This window comes from Podarcis filfolensis, assembly GCF_964270895.1.
Source record: "Podarcis filfolensis genome assembly, chromosome: 4".
Lineage (NCBI taxonomy): Eukaryota > Metazoa > Chordata > Lepidosauria > Squamata > Lacertidae > Podarcis > Podarcis filfolensis.
The window spans coordinates 84,097,110-84,117,207 of NC_139607.1; the positions used below are offsets into that span (position 1 = coordinate 84,097,110).

The 20,098-nt window shown below is 43.1% G+C and overlaps 2 long non-coding RNA genes across 2 annotated transcripts; both read right to left on the bottom strand.

Moving 5' to 3' along the window:
• Positions 1-5,597: 5,597 nt before the first annotated feature.
• On the bottom strand, positions 5,598-14,703 carry LOC310761712. The gene is made up of 3 exons (XR_014547685.1): positions 14,637-14,703; positions 11,617-11,715; positions 5,598-5,711 (listed from the first exon to the last, which is right to left on the bottom strand). It is a non-coding gene; the product is annotated as an uncharacterized lncRNA (long non-coding RNA).
• A 92-nt stretch (positions 14,704-14,795) lies between these two features.
• LOC310761711 lies at positions 14,796-17,194 on the bottom strand. Its single transcript, XR_014547684.1, has 3 exons — positions 16,972-17,194; positions 15,614-15,732; positions 14,796-14,859 (listed from the first exon to the last, which is right to left on the bottom strand). It is a non-coding gene; the product is annotated as an uncharacterized lncRNA (long non-coding RNA).
• Positions 17,195-20,098: the final 2,904 nt, after the last annotated feature.

Genomic DNA, 20,098 nt, shown 5'->3' on the forward strand with positions numbered 1-20,098 from the left:
GTGAGTGACTGTATGAGCTGACTGTTAACAGAGTATACACATTTTTGTGTGCAACTTTGCCTGATGTGCACATTTTTGCAAGCAATTTTCCCCAAGATATGCATTTTTATAAATATTTCATTGAAGAACTGCACCATAAAATTCAAAAAAGTGTGCATTTCAAAGGATAGCTGTATTTCAGTTCACATACTGCAGATCAGTCAGCTTTGCATTAAAAATATGAACCGAAACTCATTTCTCTTCCATTTGCACTGGTCACTTAGCTGACTAATTTGTTTCTGGTCTTTACTTAGCGACAAAGGAAGCCTTTAGAACAAAAATTCCTGGAGAACAGGCGAAGTCCCGGCAGACTGGAGGAGGGCAAATGTTGTCCCTATTTTCAAAAAGGGGAAAAGAGAGGACACAAATAATTACCACCCAGTCAGTCTGACATCAATACCAGGGAAGATTCTGGAGCAGATCATTAAGCAAACAGTCTGTGAGCACCTAGAAAGGAATGCTGTGATCACCAATAGTCAGCATGGATTTCTGAAAAATAAGTCATGTCAGACGAACCTGATCTCGTTTTTTGACAGAATTACAAGCCTGGTAGATGAAGGGAACGCAGTGGATGTAGCCTACCTTGATTTCAGCAAGGCATTTGACAAGGTGCCCCATGATATTCTTGTAAAGAAGCTGGTAAAATGCGGTCTTGACTATGCTACCACTCAGTGGATTTGTAACTGGCTGACTGACCGAACCCAAAGGGTGCTCATCAATGGTTCCTCTTCATCCTGGAGAAGAGTGACTAGTGGGGTGGCACAGGGTTCTGTCTTGGGCCCGGTCTTATTCAACATCTTTATCAACGACTTGGATGATGGACTCAAGGGCATCCTGATCAAATTTGCAGATGACACCAAACTGGGAGGGGTGGCTAACACCCCAGAGGACAGGATCACACTTCAAAACGACCTTGACAGATTAGAGAACTGGGCCAAAACAAACAAGATGAATTTTAACAGGGAGAAATGTAAAGTATTGCACTTGGGCAAAAAAAATGAGAGGCACAAATACAAGATGGGTGACACCTGGCTTGAGAGCAGTACATGTGAAAAGGATCTAGGAGTCTTGGTTGACCACAAACTTGACATGAGCCAACAGTGTGATGCGGCAGCTAAAAAAGCCAATGCAATTCTGGGCTGCATCAATAGGAGTATAGCATCTAGATCAAGGGAAGTAATAGTGCCACTGTATTCTGCTCTGGTCAGACCTCACCTGGAGTACTGTGTCCAGTTCTGGGCACCACAGTTCAAGAAGGACACTGACAAACTGGAACGTGTCCAGAGGAGGGCAACCAAAATGGTCAAAGGCCTGGAAACGATACCTTATGAGGAACGGCTAAGGGAGCTCGGCATGTTTAGCCTGGAGAAGAGGAGGTTAAGGGGTGATATGATAGCCATGTTCAAATATATAAAAGGATGTCACATAGAGGAGGGAGAAAGGTTGTTTTCTGCTGCTCCAGAGAAGCGGACACGGAGAAATGGTTCCAAACTACAAGAAAGAAGATTCCACCTAAACATTAGGAAGAACTTCCTGACAGTAAGAGCTGTTCGACAGTGGAATTTGCTGCCAAGGAGTGTGGTGGAGTCTCCTTCTTTGGAGGTCTTTAAGCAGAGGCTTGACAACCATATGTCAGGAGTGCTCTGATGGTGTTTCCTGCTTGGCAGGGGGTTGGACTCGATGGCCCTTGTGGTCTCTTCCAACTCTATGATTCTATGATTCTATGATAAACATTCTGTGTCTTGCTTTTTCATCTGGCTGTTCCCACTAATCCACGCAGAAAGAATATATCCATTTAAATAATAAACAACGGAGGCCAAGGGTGCTGATGAAATTAAGGGGGTGGAAAGGTTTGATTTTGCAAGAAGCACAGCAGCAGCAACAACAACAACATTTAGTTGGCTTTCTCTAAGTAGAATTTATAGGAACAAAAATCCACAAATAACAAGCCGGATGGCTGCTGGCCTTAATATGCATATTTATCAGTCTCAATTAAGCTGGCAGCTTGCCAGGTTTAAACTTAGTTCTGTCATTCATATCCCCCTGTGCAGATGAATAGGCTTTGTTCGATTCAGCTGAATCCATTTCGACATCTTCGCTCCTTAGAATGCAGGTTGAAGGGCTTCCTCATTATTAAAAACAGCAACACCGTTTTTACTCCTTTTTCATCTTAATGTCGACGACGCTAATCCACATTCTTCCCGGCTCGTAATATGTGCTAAAAATCCATTATCCAAAGAATGATGAAGAAACTGTTTCGATCAGATAGAACAGTTGAAGGTCAGGTTTAAATAGATGTACAACATTATCCATGCTTGATTGAGTGTGGTTCTGGCCTGTATCACTGTACAACTTCTTAAATTTCAATGTTTTGCAAACTGAATAGACCTTTAGAAATAAGAGTGGGCATAAAATAAAGGATAACAAAGAAGACCCTCTATGGCCTGTTGTATAGGGTGTCAGGGGTGTTAGAGTAGGGGTAGTACCTCAGGTGGGGGACATGTCGTACTCCTTCTGGGATAGTTTGTCCACCTTTCATTTTTTTTTTATAATAATATTTATTAACATTTCAGAGGAAATACAAAAATGTGAAAAAGAAAAAAGAAAAGAAAGAAAAGAAAAAGGAGACAAAAAGATACAAAATACAGAAAAATAAAAATAGTTAAAAACAAATCAGTCATTCCATATCCTATCTTTCATCTGCCTATTTCCCTGACTTCCTCACACCTCCCTTTTTTTGTATCCTGATTCAGTCATTGTTTCAGCAAATCCTTTCTATATTTTAGCTTATAACCAATTAATTAACTCTATACATCCTATCCATCTTTCACCATCTTCTGTTATTCAATTTACCTTACTTTATTTAACCTTATCTTACCATAAAATACCTTAACCTTATCTTACCATAAAATACCGTAAAATACCTTAAAACTTAAAAACTTAATACTTACTTATCCTTATATCATTTCTGCTAAAGCCAGACAATTTCATTCCAACATTCTCCCTAATATTCATTAATTTTACACTAATTCCCAAAATAAAAATTTTTCTTTATAGACTCTTCCAATTTTCATCCAACATCCCTTCTTCCTGGTCTCGGGTTATGTCAGTCCTTACTATCCATTCCATCTAGTCCATCAACCTGGTAGTCTGAGATCCGAGGCTCTTAAGTCTCTTCCATGCCCCTTCTGCAGATCTTTTTCTTCTTGTTTATATTTGCACTTTTCCTTGTCTCTTGTTGGTCTCTTTCTTAGTTTCTTTCCTTTCTCCTTAGGGAGTAGGCCGGGGAATTTCCACCCATACTCATGTCCATCTCCCCACATCTGAACCAGCCCATTCCCCACAGTTTGTCCACCTTTCAACCTACCCTGCACTCAGTTCTCAGCTGTGGTTCCTAGAAGCTGCCAGCATGCGATAGCAGCCACACCCTGGGAACGACTTCAACTGGCTGACTAAATCAGGTGAGAGTAGCCAATGGGTCTCACAGATGGGTCTCAAACACACACAGACAAACTCAAAAATGTCTAAATCTGTTATTGACATAAGAAGAGCCCTGCTGGATCAGGCCAAAGGGCCATGCTATCCAATATACTGTTCTCGCAATGGCGAAATGGATATTCTTTTGGTGTCGGTGATTTGAATGGGCCTGGATTTGGGAAGGACTGAATTTTCAGAAGGCCTGTGTTCCAGTGGTAGAGCACCTGTTTTTGTATATAGCAGGTTCCAGGATCTATCCCTAACATTTCTATCCTTGTCATCAACTAACACTTGCGCTTAGGGATCTAGGACACAGGTGGTGCTGTGGTCTAAACCACTGAGCCTCTTGGGCTTGCTGATCAGAAGGTCGGCAGTTCAAATGTGAGCTCCCGTTGCTCTGTCCCAGCTCCTGCCAACCTCACAGTTCGAAAGCACCCCAGTGCAAGTAGATATAAATAGGTACTGCTGTGAGGGAAAGGTAAATGGTGTTTCTGTGCACTCTGGCTTCCGTCACGGTGTTCTGCTGCACCAGAAGCAGCTTAGACATGATGGTCACATAACCCGGAAAGCTGTCTGTGGACAAATGCTCCCCCGGCCTGAAAGCGAGATGAGACCGCAACCCTATGGTCGCATTTGACTGGTCTTAACCATCCATCTTAACCACCTAGACAGCATCTTAAAAAGCAGAGACCTTGCCAACAAAGGTCCATATAGTTAAAGCTATGGTTTTCCCAGTAGTGATGTATGGAAGTGAGAGCTGGACTATAAAGAAGGCTGATCGCCGAAGAATTGATGCTTTTGAATCAATTGGAGGAGACTCTTGAGAGTCCCATGGGCTGCAAGAAGATCAAACCTATCCATCCAAAGACCCTGATGTTGGGAAAGATGGAGGGCACAAGGAGAAGGGGACGACAGAGGACGAGATGGTTGGGTAGTGTTCTTGGACCTACCAGCATGAGTTTGACCAAACTGTGTGAGGCAGTGGAAGACAGGAGTGCCTGGCGTGCTCTGGTCCATGCGGTCACGAAGAGTCAGACATGACTAAACAACTAAACAACAGCAAACCAACCAGGAGTCCTTGACCTTTTTACTTTGGAGATCTGCACTGGTTGCCAATTTGTTACTGGGGCAAGTTCAAGATTGTTGCTATTGGTGTATATAAAGCCCTTAACAACTTGGTGCCAGTTTACCTGCAAAATTGCCTTGCCCCATGTATGCAAGAAATTGATCTGTTAGTGCGGCAGCACCTAAATTTTGGAACTCCCTGCTTGGTGATGTCAGGCAGGCAGGCACCTTTAGTTGGTGCCTACTACAAACAATTCTTTTATAAAAGCCTATCCAGATCTATAGAACATCGATGTGTGTTTTGACCTGTTTCTAGTTTATTGCTTACATTGTTCTTTGAACGACTTAAATAACTGTTTTAACGGTCTTTGCTAATAATTTTATTGTTTCATTCTCTTTGAAGCCACTTTGACTGCTTCTTTGTTTCTTTACAATCAAGCAGTGTTTAAATTTCATGAAATAAATGAAATCTCCAGAGGGGTGAGAGAGACCCCTCTCTAAACCCCTAAAACTCTCTGCTAGTCAGTGTAGACAATACTAGCTATGAGTTGGATGGAGCATTGATCTGATTCAGTGTCCAGCATCTTCCTATGTTCCTAAGCCTTGAAGGTCACTTTATGTTTTAATGGCTTGAATTGATTCCCCCACCCCACCCCAATGCTCTTGCGATTTGGCATTGTGTTCTCAAGGACAGCTTTCAATTGTTAGGCATTCACGCTGCAGTGTTTGGCAGTCCCCATAAACCTCATTTACGAACCAGGGGCTGAGTCTGGAGTGATATATAAATATCAATATGATTCATGTCGATTTGATAAATGACAGAGGCTTGATATATCAGTGCAATTCCACATGTCCTACAGCTTTATCTTTCTCCCCTCCCATGTAGTGTTGAAATAATATCCTCCCTGGTTCCCAAGCAGTGAGGACACAAAGAATTGCCACAGGGGTTGTCTGTGTAAACAACTGTACAATATGATGCAATAAGCAAGTGCGCTTGAAAAACTGAAACAACAAAGGGCCTTTTATGAAACCTTAAAAATTAAAAAATGAACCTTAAAAAATAGGGTGTAAGCTTTTGTGGACCTGAGCCCACTTCTTCAGAGGTGTGATGTGTTCATCTATGCTGGAAGCTATATATACATATGGAGTGGAGAGAGAAAAAGAGAGAGGAAAGCAGCGAGGTCAGAGGGAAAGGAAATGTACACACACATATGCATACTGGCAAATAAAAATATGTAAAATGATTGCACTGACTATTCAAAACCATTGTTGATGTTCAAGGGTCTGGAGCAACTTCCTGTTAGGTAAGGTGACAAAAATTGCCCTTTTTAGCTTGGAGGAGGAGGCGAATAAGAGAAAGATGATAGATATGAGTAAAATTATGAATGTGGATGGAGAGAGGTTTTTCTTCTTTTATAATTCTACAATGTGGGGCCATACAACAAAGATGAATGTTGGAAGCTTTGGGGCAGACGAAAAAAAGAACTTTACCCACAAAGAACATAGATCCACTATGGAATTGACTCCAGCAAGTGGTGGCCATCAAGGTGGAGGGCTTTACATATGGATTAGACAATAAGGCTTTCAGTTGCTATGAGTGATGAGGGCTTTGTTCTGCCTCCACTGTAAGTAGCACTATGTCTCTGAATGCCAGTTTCTGCGAATCACAAATGGAGAGAGTATGGTTGCACTCTGGTCCTGCTTGCAAGGTTGTCATAGGCATCTGGTTGACCAATGTGAAAGCAGGATGTTGGACTAGATGGTCCAGTGGCCTGATCCAGCATTCTCTTCTTGTGTTCTTATGATGGTAATGCCCTGGCATTTTCATTGCAATAGGCTAACACAGCTACCCCTTATAGACCATACATGGTGACTACCAAAAGCATCTTCCTCTTTTCTCCTTTCTCTCCCATAATATTTATACATTAACCTTTCCAAAAATGCATGATGTGATTTCGTTCATTATGTCATGGCTATATTCTTTCCTGACTCGGTTTCCTTTTCCTTACTCAGTTGCATTGGTTTCTGTTTGTAGGGGCAGAGAAACCTGCAATAGAAGTAGGTGGTCCTGATGGAGTGAGAAGTCCACAGACCTGCTCAAAGCTCTTGGTGCACCATGGCTGAATGAGATCTCTGGATTTGGACCACTCAAGTGAGTGGGATGCGGGTGGCGTTGTGGGTTAAACCACAGAGCCTAGGACTTGCCGATCAGAAAGTCGCGGTTCAAATCCCCGTGACGGGGTGAGCTCCCGTTGCTCGGTCCCTGCTCCTGCCAACCTAGCAGTTCAAAAGCACATCAAAGTGCAAGTAGATAAATGGGTACTGCTCCAGCGGGAAGGTAAACGGCATTTCTGGCACTGCTCTGGTTCACCAGAAGCGGCTTAGTCATGCTGGCCACATGACCCGGAAGCTGTACGCTGGCTCCCTCAGCCAATAAAGCTAGATGAGCGCCACAACCCAGATTTGGTCATGACTGGACCTAATGGTCAGGGGTCCCTTTATCTTTACCTTACCCAAGTGAGTAGAGGAACAAAAGGTTGCATTGCTCAGTGCTCCTATTCAGTATGTAGCCAGCCAGCCAGTCAGTCTTATATCAGGATACTCCATTCCTTTCCTCCTGCTTCCATTTTCTGTTCAACCCACAGGACACTCAGTATTCCATGGCCACTAAATATGCCCTCGTTGGGCTGTATATTTGGAGAGGTACAGCCCCTTGGGTTTGTTTCTCTAAATAACTATTTTTTTTCTTTATCTGCAAACCTTGGAGTGCGCCACTGTTTCATCCAAAGTTATAGGACATTCACACATTGTACAAAAAAATAGAACATTAGCAGCAATAAAATAAGTGACTAGGAAGATATTGCTGGGCATATGCTAGCATACTTTGGCTTCATTTTCAGCATTAAATACAAGATCAATGTGATACTATAAGATCCTTCTTCCCCCTTGGGTCAGTTTCCTGCTTAAAATTCCTCCCTTCAGTTGCTTTTCCTGGGAGTTTTGTCTTTCTCTTCCTGTCTGATGGTGTGTGTTGTGGGTACTTCTGACAGGGAAAATGCACCAAGCAGGAAAGGGAAGGCTGGAACCCCCTTCCCCTCACTGCTGGTTCAGTCAGACCTGGAGCACCCTCTCCTCCGACTCCTGCCACAGCTACTTTTCTCTTCTTGTTTATTTTTGTGATGTTTTGCCTAGTATGTCCGAGCTTAGAAGGCCCCTTTGGGGTCAGAAAGAACAATGGCGGCTGAGTGAAAGCAGCTGGGAAACCTGGTGGCAAAGAGACCAATTTACAGGTCATCATCGGGGAAACAGAGACTCTGCTCATTGCCATGGCAACAACTACTGTGGCTTTTTTTTTTTGTCACAACAAAATGGGACTAGGTTTCTGTTGGTAGGACTTTGCAGAATTCAAAGCCCGCGACTAAAATCTTGCCATAAAAAATTCCTAGGGTTGCATTCTCTTTTGCAGTAATACCCTCTCAGCTCATACACATACAGCCTCCTTCTCTTTGGCTTTTGACCTTCCAGCAAGGGATTTGAGTTTAAAGTAGATGCAAGGAAAGGAAATAATAAGCAATGAAACGAAAACAAATCACATGGTAGAATTAAGAAATCCAGCAATAAATAGTAGAAAACGGTAAATAGTAGAAAAAGGTTGGAATCCTTTCCAAAGTGGAACTTGAAGCAAATCCTCAGGCAAAACAGATGTAGAATTTTGAGGAAAGCCAAACAATCTTGAGTAAGACAAGCAAAAACAAAATCCTGCTCGGTGGGGATTTTTGCACACCTCCTAGTTTAAATGAAATGTGAAGTGAAATTGTAGGACTCTGCTTAGACAAAACGTTTGGGGTATTTTGAAGGAAACTGAAAGTTCCCTCATGGCTGACAATGTTTATGAGAGGGCTATTGGGTTGTCGTTTTTGTTTTTATTAGGTATTTTGCAGTTTTATATCTTGATTTTATTCTGTGATCCACCCTGAGACCCTCAGGTATAGGGCGGTATATAAACGCAATAATAATAATATTAATAACAATATTGTCTCTGAATAAAGCTATAAAATAGAGCAGTAGTCTAAAAGCCTCTGTGACAACCATTCCCACTGAGGGCTACACCCATCACTTCTGACTTTATCTGCTGCCCAGGTGGACACGGTTGTGAGGCAACTTCAAGGCCCATCAGCTCTCTTCTGATGGTTCTTTACCTTTAAATCAGCCTTCAGATAAGAGGATGCCTTCAAACAGGGGCCTGTCCTCCAACAGCCCTTCAAGTAGAAGACTTGTAGAGGTACTGTACTTCAAGTAGGAGACAAGGAGGAGGAGGAGGAGAGTTTGGACTTGATATCTTGCCTTTCACTCCCCTTAAGGAGTCTCAAAGCGGCCAACAATCTCCTTTCCCTTCCTCCCCCACAACAAACACTCTGTGAGGTGAGTGAGGCTGAGAGACTTCAGAGAAGTGTGACTAGCCCAAGGTCACCCAGCAGCTGCATGTGGAGGAGCACGGAAGCAAACCCAGTTCACCAGATTACAAGTCCACCGCTCTTAACCACTACACCATGTTGGCTCTGTAAAGACTCTGTAAAGCAGTACCCATGGCTATCCTCCATTCTTGACACGCTATAATGTGAGACAGGAGAGGTTGGTCATAGAATCATGGAGTTGGAAGGGCCCCAAGGGTCATCAAATCCAACCCCCTGCAAGGCAGGAATCTCAGCTAAAGCATCCATGACAGATGGCCATGGTCCATTAGGGAGAATGTGGCACTGCCCAACAACCCTTCATCTGGCCCTAGGTGTCCCTCATCTGCCCGCATTCTTCCTTGCAGCCTGGGGCAATGTGCTCTTCTTTAGCTTCAGTGCCATCCTTGTAGAACTCAGCAGACCTGAGGAAGATGGAGGCAAAACTAGAATTACTTGAAGCTGCCTGTCACTGTCTCCAGCTGCTCCTGGTCCCCCCAGTCTCAGTGGGCACCAGCTACCACTGTTGTGAGAAGCAGCCCTTATGCGAGAATTTACTACCCCCTCCTCTGAATTCTCTGAATGGTCCATCAAAGGTCAACATGGAATGTTAACAGGGTTTTTTTGTGGTGGTGGCGGGGGAGATTTTCAACTTGTTCTTCCTGGTGTGTTTCCTAGAATTCATCAAGTGCAAGTTTGCCTTTGGCTCCTTACAGACACAATAGCTATAGTTCAGTGTTCCCTTTCATCACCGAATACAATGATGCGTTCTTGAAGAAGTTGACTTCTGCCTGATCATGTGAATGAAATAATAAGTACATCAAGCAAAGGGCTGGAGCTACCGGATACATAATAAGTGACTGCAGATGAATGCACTGCATTTGAGAAGTTAATTAACAGAGTTGTGTAAAACAAAATTACAATGAGGATATAAATGTAGCTGAATTTAAAGTTTAATTTAAATCTAATGAAACAGTTGTGATTGTGAACCTCCCCCCATTTTTTAAAACTATGGTCCTAAACAGTCTGAGCGCAGGTTTCCCAAGGGCAAAGGGACTCATGTCTCAGTCTTCACTCCTTTGAAACTCAAACACAGCCCCCCTAAATTGACAATAATCATAATCACCATGCTTCTCACCTTCTACGTTTCAGTCAACCATCATTATAACCCAACTGGCAAGCCTGGGAGCTTCCTCATCCATGCCTCTTCCAAGCTCCATTAATGTGTGGCCCCCAAATTTTGGATCCCCCCAAACTGATGCCAAAGTTTGGCGCTAGTTTTGTGCAAAACTTTGGCACCTGTTTGGAGTCAATCCGACAAGTTTGGATTTTTTGACCTTAACTTGTTACCTTGATTTGCTGTGTCAAGTACACAGTTTGGAAGGCAGCACAAAATGCAGGGTTCATGGCACAAAACAGCACTAAACTAGCGCTAAACTTGGGCATCAGTTTGGGGGGTCTGAAATTTTGGGGTCACATGTTAATGGAGCTGCCCTTCCACACCTCTGCATTTGTCATTTTAGGTGCTTGCAGGTCTTTATCAGTTTTTTGACTGCCAAATTACATCTTTTTAGGAGCCAGTCACAGGCTAAAGAGGTGGCCACTTCCCCAGTGATGGAATCCTACCCTATTTGAACCCTGAATACTGCATGGGAGATAACTATATGTCCGGTTTCCATACATGTGTTAATCATTGATTCTGGGCTATTACATTTAGGCTCCCTACAACTATTGGCACCTGAGGAGGAGCACTGACTCCGAGATCAACCTGCCCATTTTTTAAGGCAGGTGTAGGAAACCTGTGGCTCTTCAGATGTTGTTGGACTTCAGCATACATCAGCTTCAGCCAGCATGACCAGTGGTCAAGATGATGCACGTTATGGTCCAGTAACACACAGAGGGTCACAGATACTCTATGGTGTAAGATCATCTGCCAAGGTATGTCTCCATGTCTCTCATCCATCAGAGGCACAAAGATAATCTACAAGGGAGGAGACTTTCTCAGTCATGGTGCCCCAGATGTTCCCCTGGCACCAGCAGTGGTGTCATTTAGGTGCCAAGAAAGAACATTTTTTTACTTACCGTGCCTAGTTTAGTTGATTTGATTTAGTTGATTTAAATCAACTGAATTAGGATTTAGCTGATTTAATTGTGCAAGTTGTAGGCTGCAGTGATAGCCAACTTATCTGGGAGTGGAAGACATGCATAAGATTATATTGTGGGTCTGTTTTAAGAAGTTTTCTTGCTGCGCGCGCGCTCTCTCTCTCTCTCTCTCTCTCTCATGTGTGCTTATGTTGCACACCTCCCAGAAATCTGATATTATGATGGACAGTTTTAAAATGGGTTTTTAAAAAGCAAACAAACAGTAAATACAATATAACCTATGGCATGCTATTCTTTTCTTTTCCATTATTGGCATTTCTTCTGCATCACTATCTGAGATAACTAGTACTGGTCTGAGCAGTAAAAAAGAAAGCAGGTCAGTTTTCTACATACATGGAAATAATTCCCTCCAGGCAGGCATATTCAGAAAGCTGTGAAATTTAAATCTTACTGTCATAGAAATATCCATCTAGACACTCACCTCCTTTGTGTGAAAACATCTTTGTATTTCTTTTCTTCTTTTTTAAATGGAACAGAATAATTCAACAATTTGTATTGCTGGTGAAAGTGCAGCTTCCCTCTAGGAAGGTGAGGAGAGGTGGGAAGACAGAGCATCTTTTTAAAACAAACAATCTATTTAACACCAAAAGATTCATTCGCAGCAGAAACCACTTTAGAAATGAGAGTTGAAACAATGGCTCAGATCGCAAGACTGATCGTGTTCATTAATTGCAGCTTTCCTTTCCCTCATGGAGCCTGAGGCAAATGCAAAACACTGTTGCTTGTTTCATAATGATTGGATAATATGACACAAATTCTGTACCAGTTGTGCAGGTTGTCGGTGTGTTTCCAGACCCAATTCACAGCGATGGTTTTGACCTTTCAACTATTTGGGACCACAGTTCATGGACTGCCTAAAATACAAGCTTGTCCAAATATTTAGATCTGCCTCAGAGCCTCTGCTCATACATCAACTCAGCTGATGGGTACAAAAGACTGGGTCTTTTTGGTGGTGGCCCCCTGACTGTGGAACTCCCTTCCCACCAAGGTTCTTATAGTCTGAACATTGCCAGGCTTACAGCTACAGCCTCTCTCCTTTGGGCCACTTTTTCTTAAAGGCTGTTTTCTCAGAATTGGTTCTTTTAGTGTAGATGGTTCTGTTGGTTGGGTGGTGATTTATAATGATGATTGTAAACTGGTTCACCCGGCATGGGTTTTTAAACGATTGCCACCATTGTTTTATATGTGTACTGTGTTAAGATTTTGTGAACTGCCCTGGGTGGGGTATGACACAAGTTACTTGACAAATAATTAACAGCACAACCTTAACCAGAAGTCCTATTAATTCAGTAGGGTTTGCTACTAGGAAAGTAGGGGCAGGCTCACAAACTTAGTGGGCAATTAATTACAGAACAACCCAAACCTAAACTGGATTGAGCAAATTTAGAAAAGCAAATCTTGGGCTATCCTAACCGAGTTGAGATTCACCAAGGGCTATTCCAGCATAGCTCCATCATCCCAGCTCAGCATAACTTGTTGATGGCATTTTACCATTCTACTGTTGAGAGTGTATTAACTTATGGTCTCTGTGTTTGGTTTGGGGGCTGCACGGTCAGGGGAAAAACAATGCTGTCCAGGGTTGTAAAGACTGCAGAGAGAATAATTGGGTGCACTCTTCCCACCTTGGATCAAATCTATGCTTCCAGGGGTCATAAGAAAGCTGCAGAGATAGTGCAAGATAGTGCACACCCCAGAAATGATCTCTTTCAGTTTCTGCCTTCTGGAAGAAGGCACAGGGTTATAAAGCCTAGGGCTAGCCGCCTGAGAAACAGTTTCTATCCAAATGCGATTTTGGTTTTAAACACAGTGTAAGGTAGTCTCTATGGGAGTATATTGTATTTAATTATCGGGTATCAGAGTTTTTAGGGGGCTAACCAGGCTGGGATAGCAGGGATAGCAGGCTTGTTGGTTTTTGAATGTCTGATGTAGATTTTTTCAATTTCATTGTTCTGTATGGGACAATGATAATAAAGATTATTGTATTGTATCATATTGTAACTTCCCCAACCCAGTTCAGGCAGGCATACACTGGCATAACACCCTCAACCCAGCTGAGATGGCGGGTTGGCGGGCAGAACTTACACTCAAAAATAGAACATAAGAAGAATCAGCTGGATCAAGCCAATGGCCCATCTAGTTGAGCATCCTATTCACACAGATCAGAAGCCTGTGGGAACCTTGCAAGCAGGACCTGAGCACAAGACCTCTCTCCCTTCCAGTGATTTCTAGCAACTGGTATTCAGAAGCATTTCTGTCTCCACCAACTGAGGCATAGTACAGCCATTGTTGTGGCCAGTAGCCTTCAATAGCTTTCTCCTCCATGATTTGTTCTAATCCTCTTTTAAAGCCACCTTGATTGGCTGCCTCCTGTGAGAGGGAGCTCCATTGTTTACCTCTGCAGCAAGTGAAGACTTCCACTTACACCTATTCCAAACCTCTTTCAGTTTAGTCACATGCCACGCTTCATTTTCCCTCTGCAAGGCTTGAACCAGCTCAGCCTAAACAGGAACAGGAGTAATTCGAACTGAATTAATTTAAGACAGGCATAGGCAAACTCAGCCCTCCAGATGTTTTGAGACTACAATTCTCATCATCCCTGACCACTGGTCCTGTTAGCTAGGGATGATGGGAGTTGTAGTCCCAAAACATCTGGAGGGCTGAGTTTGCCTATGCCTGGTTTAAGACAACATAAGTTATGACAGCTTCTTGTATTTAGGATTGCTCTGTAAACAACTAATTAGTTTCAGGCTCTATCTGGAACCTAAGCTACATTTTCTTCTCAGTAGATTCCAGACTCTTTTAATACTCAGTGCTAGGAGGAATCAAGGACATTCCCCCTTTGAAATGTTGTGGGTAGCAGGTAGGAAATGAAGAAATTATTGTCTGTAAACTAAAATGAGAAACATTAATATTACTTCAGGCTGTTGGGTTTTAACCTTATTGGTAATTTGGTGTTCAATATTCCTAACTTTGATTATACAATACTGACTTTTTCTTTTCTTTAGATTAGAGGGCTAAAGTTGAAGCACTGCTTTCCTTTCAAACACTGCCAACAAAAGTGATTACAGACGTATTAATTATCCTTGGTTATGTAAATATTTGTGACATTGAGTTTGATATAACAAGGACGGGCATTAGAAGCCATTGAGATTCTTGCAACCTCGCTGTTAAAATGTAAATGGCTCTCATTCTGCAAAGGGGAAAATTAATTCTAGTGTTAGGCAAGCTCTCCTCAGCTAGACTGGGAATAAGCTCAGTACTGGTGAGCGTTCTGGTAAGTGTTCTGGGGCAAAGAGTATTTGTGTATTTTCCAAGATTTCTCTGCTAGGTTATAACGTTGGATGCATGCTGATGGTACAGATGCATTTTACACGGGCATTCTTGAATTTCGTCTACAATCACCCCACCCCCTTGTAATTTGGTTTACTGCCTTGCACCTACTCCACGCCAACAGCCACGGTGGAAAATGACTTGGAAATTTGATTGCCTCTTGATACACAAACACACCTAGGAATAAGAGAGGGTTCCAGTTCTGGAGTTGGAATGTTACTCCTGAAATGTTCTCAAGAACATTCAAGAAAACTAATGGATCCAAACACAGAAAATACTTACCAAACATAAGAGCATCTTGGTTGGGTTGCCTGATCTCATAGTTCACAACATTCTACAAAAGTATAATTGAGAGAAAGCAGTTGGCACTGTGGGTTAAACCACAGCCAGTGGGGTGTAGTGGTTAAGAGCGGTAGTCACGTAATCTGGGGAACCGGGTTCATGTCTCCGCTCCTCCACATGCAGCTGCTGGGTGACCTTGGGCCAGTCACACTTCTTTGAAGTCTCTCAGCCCCACTTACCTCACAGAGTGTTTGTTGTGGGGGAGGAAGGGAAAGGAGATTGTTAGTCACTTTGAGACTCCTGAAGGGGAGTGAAAGGCGGGATATCAAATCCAAACTCTTCTTCTTCTTCTTCTTCACAGAGCCTCGGACTTGCTGATCAGAAGGTCGGTGGTTTGAATCCCCACGATGGGGTAAACTCCCATTGCTTGGTCCCTGTTCCTGCCAACCTAGCAGTTTGAAAGCACATCAAAGTGCAAGTAGATAAATAGGTACAGCTCTGGCGAGAAGGTAAATGGTGTTTCCGTGTGGTGCTCTGGTTTGCCAGAAGCGGCTTAGTCATGCTGGCCACATGACCCGGAAGCTGTACGCTGGCTCCCTCAGCCAATAAAGCGAGATGAGCGCCGCAACCCCAGAGTCGGTCACGACTGGACCTAATGGTCAGGGGTCCCTTTACCTTTAGTTAAAAATACTTTGGGGGGAGACAGATGGACTATGATTTGACTTCAAATTAGTTGGTCTCAGGGATGCTGGACACCACCTATCCATGTACACTTGATTTAAATTGCCACGCATCCTTGTATTTACCTAGGATGCTTATCTGTCCTCCCTTCGATGCTTTTCATCTTCTCCTTCTCTGTCACTTATTTTAAATTTCTTACCAGCTCAGGATCAATACTGTCAAGTCAAGGTTCCTGTGTTAGGACCTGTTTGGAAACAACAACACAGAGAAGGAAGAACTTGTCAAGTGCAAGGATGTTGCACCAGATAATACTCTTGGAGATACCTTCCAAATTTCGTTTTTCTCATGAATGTTCTCCTAAATGGCAAGAGCTCATAAAAAGTGTGGTGTGTATGTGTAATTTCATGCAATGCTTTCCTGTTTGCTCTGAATAAACAGTAGCAAATGTTCCTGATTTGCTGGACAGAGAGATCAATTAGTCAGCTGCATGAGACAGCTGGTACACAATGTTCCAATCATAGGAGTTTCCACATATATATATATTTAATTTAATTTCCCAATACAGCAGAGAGTGAAGTTATGGATCGGATGCGGCTATTTTGCTGTTGCAACTGGCTTGTTTGTTTTTCCAAGCCTTCGTTAGATGCTTCCTCGTAAATTGCATTGCCGTGTTACGGTATCTCATTATCCTTTATTAACAGAACACTGCTAAATAAATGTTGGGATTATGCAGCACACGCAGCATGCAGAATGAGGCAGCATATTGGGGGGATGTGTTTATCCTAGATTTACAGCAGCAAAGTCTAAGAAATATTACATGTTCCAAAATTACTGCCAATTTTTTTCTGGCCGCTGTACTGCAATTCGAAGCTATGCCCCTGTTTAGGACATAAGTTAACAGGAAGCAGCAGCATTTAACAGACAGCCCAGCTATGAAATGGTTGATCACAAGTGGATGCCCCTGTGCCAGTTCGATCCCATTAAAAGCAATGGCCACAATCCACATAGTTTGGCATAATTACTTGCCAATCCATGGTGCAGCTACTACGGTTATGGCTACTCGATGACTTGCTCCCAGCTTAAGCAGTTGGGATCCTATGCTCTGTCTCAGCAATAGTGTCAAAGGCATAATATAAGCATGCAGAAAGGGGAAAGGAGGTAAAACAGCAGCAGCACATTGGGGAATGGGTCAAAGCTCAGTAGCAGACCATCTCCCTTGCATGCAGAACGTCCCAGGTTCAATCCCCAGCATCGCCAGGTAGGACGGGGAATGTCCCTCATCTGCCACTTTGGAGAGCTGCTGTACAGAATACTGAGCTAGAGGGGAAAATGCCCCAACTCATTACAAGGAAGCTTCCAATGTTCCTGTGTTATTGCCACTTGTACAGGTTGTGGCATTTGCCCGTTCATTTGAAAATGTCTGTACAGGGGGAGAGAAAGGGTTAATAGGTAGACTAATAGAAAAGCCAGAGGCGGAGCCTACCTGTTTATAAAAGGGCTTAGCCCGAGCTTTAGTTAATTAGTTGGTTGGTTGGGAAAAGGCAGTTGGGAAAGCAGCTGGCAGACAGATGGAAATAGAGAGACAGTTAGTGCAGTTGGTTCTTGTGTGAGGGGAGGTAGAAGAGTTAGAGACAGAATAAAATAAGACTAAGAGGGTAAAGGGTAACAGCGTTTCAAATGCATTTAAAGTTTATTTGTGTTTGCAATAAACTTCTTGTTGTTTAGTCGTTTAGTCGTGTCCGACTCTTTGTGACCCCATGGACCTGATCATGCCAGGCACTCCTGTCTTCCACTGACTCCCGCAGTTTGGTCAAACTCATGCTGGTAGCTTCGAGAACACTGTCCAACCATCTCGTCCTCTGTCATCCCCTTCTCCTTGTGCCCTCCATCTTTCCCAGCATCAGGGTCTTTTCCAGGGAGTCTTCTCTTCTCATGAGGTGGCCAAAGTATTGGAGCCTCAGCTACAATCTTCATTGTTAACTTAAGAACCTGACTGACACTAAGTGATTTACCGGGGAGGACCTGGTTGGTGGCAGTGGATTAGCGGTGTATGGGTGTATGACCGGGGGTCCGTACGAACGCCACACAGGCCAACACCCAACAGCTATTACACAGAGAGGAAGGTGGATAACACTGTGTTTGACAATATTTTGGGTTCTTTTGAATATTCCACACTTGCAATGCACATTCTTTCAATACACTGCCTGCATGCAGTGCACTGTACTGACTGAGCACAAATTCTGAAAAAGCTGCTCTTTTGTTCCAATAATGATAAGGATAATGGTATCTGAAAGTGACCTCCAACTGACGTTTAAGAGGTTAGCCACAGACCGGAGTTCTATCAAGGATTTCAGCCAAAAGGTTTCCAAGCAGGGCATGTACCTGCCTGCCTGTAAAGCTTGTGGCCATGTGGGCGAAAAGATAGGAGCCCATGCAGGTACCGAGAGACACTGGAGGCACCTGCTTCTTTTATCTTCTCTGTATGCTAATGATGCTGTAGGTGCTAATGGATGCTTTCTTAGAACACTTTCATGCATTTCTATAGCACAAGTGCCAATCAAGGTTGATTCTTTCTTTACAGAAATAGAAAAAAGTACACCCAAGCTGTAGCACTGACATGTTTAGAAGTGCCAAACAGGGATAAAATCTGCTCTGATTTTCTTTAGCCTACAGTAGCTTTCACCAAGCCCTCCAGATGTTTTGTACTAAGACTTTGTGCAGTAGTTTTGGGATGGCTGGCCTACAGAATTCATTGTCGTTCAAATACAAGCAAATCAATGTTAGCACTCTTCTCTCTCTTGCATGCAGAAGATCCCCAGGTCAATTCCTTGCAATTCCCAAGTCTCGGGATGATGAAACATCTCTGATTAAGATGTTGGAGTTACTTCCTGATGGCCTAGACAGCACAACTGGGGGCAGCCATAGAAAACGTCCCTCCAGCCATCTCAGCTAACCTAGCACCCATCAATGGTGGGATACAGAGAAGGGTCTCTCCATCGGATCTTAGGGTGTGGGCAGGATGATATGGGAGGAGGTAGTCCTTTAGGAACCGTGAACCAAAACTGTTAAGGACTAACACTAAGCCTATTGATCAAGAGATCTATGATATTTCAGAACAGCCTGAAGCACATTTTACGGAAAACACATGGCCCCCATGAAGTGGTTGGGAGGCCTGCTTAGCCTCTTATCAGAGCTGTGCAAGAAGAAGAAGAAGAGGAGGAGGAGGAGTTTGGATTTGATATCCCGCTTTATCACTACCCTAAGGAGTCTCAAAGTGGCTAACATTATCCTTTCCCTTCTTCCCCCACAAGAAACACTCTGTGAGGTGAGTGGGGCTGAGAGACTTCAGAGAAGTGTGACTAGCCCAAGGTCACCCAGCAGCTGGATGTGGAGGGGTGGGGAAGGAAACCTGGTTCACCAGATTATGAGTCCACCACTCTTAACCACTACACCACACTGGCAAACAAGGAGTGCAGACTGGAACACACCCAGTGCTCCTCTGTGGCTGAAAGCTCTGCCCCCTCCCCCATAGATTGTCAAGCCAAATGGGGGTCAGTACAGTTTGTGCTTTTGCTCAGGCTCTGCTGTCAACAGGTTTGTGTCTCTCTCATGACTTCATTTTATCTCATTATTATTGGCTGTAGCCATAACAACAGGGAGGAAAAATGTGGCAAGTTAAAGATAGATGCTAATTATATAAATGAAACATTTCAACAGGTGCTTTATATAGCCACCATCAAGCTTTATAATAAAAGCTTGACGTTAAAAAAAGAACTCAAAGAATTAAGAGCAGAAAGAAAATAGCCAATCACAGTGTTCCAGAATTGTGTCATGTACTTCTGCTCAAAGTTAAGAAAATCATTACATTTAATAAGCTTCACATTTCTCATGCAATTTACTTTGACTACTTCATAGAAGGGCCACTGGCCCTTGGCTCAATGTTATGTGATAGTTGGCCTAATATGGATGGCAAGGAGGAAAGATGATGTGGGTGGGTAGGGAGATGGGATAGTCAGGATGTCCATTCTCTCCAGTAGCTTCAGAACAAAGACTCACTGCACCCAAGATGGAAACTTACAGATTAGTGTATGCATATACTTGTAACACTATATCTTTCATGTGATTTAAATACCTTGTGAATGAGCCACAAAGATATGAATGAACCCCACTTAAGGAGGTTAGGCCCCACTGTTAGGCTCTCTACTCAGCTTAAATGGAAATTTCTATGCCATGCTTCACAGCAGTGCTTTTTTCTTCTCCCAGGGGGTACTCAAGGGCACGCAGTACTGGCACCTCTCTGTTTTTGCTGTTAAAAAGTGTGGCACTTACTGTAACAACTTCAAAGTGAGTACCAGCACCTCTCGTTTTTGGTTAAAAAGTGTGACGCTTACTGTAACAACCTCATGGTGAGGATTGGCACCTATTTTTCTAGAAAAAAGCACTGCTTCACAGTATACATACAAACACATTATAGGGTTATTTTCCATTTCAATATACAATTAAACAATTATACTTAACAAGTATTTCTTCCAAAGAAAACACAATGACTTCAGCAGAGATATCACTCACAGCTCAACATTCAGTTAACAGAGACCAAAAAAGGTAACACT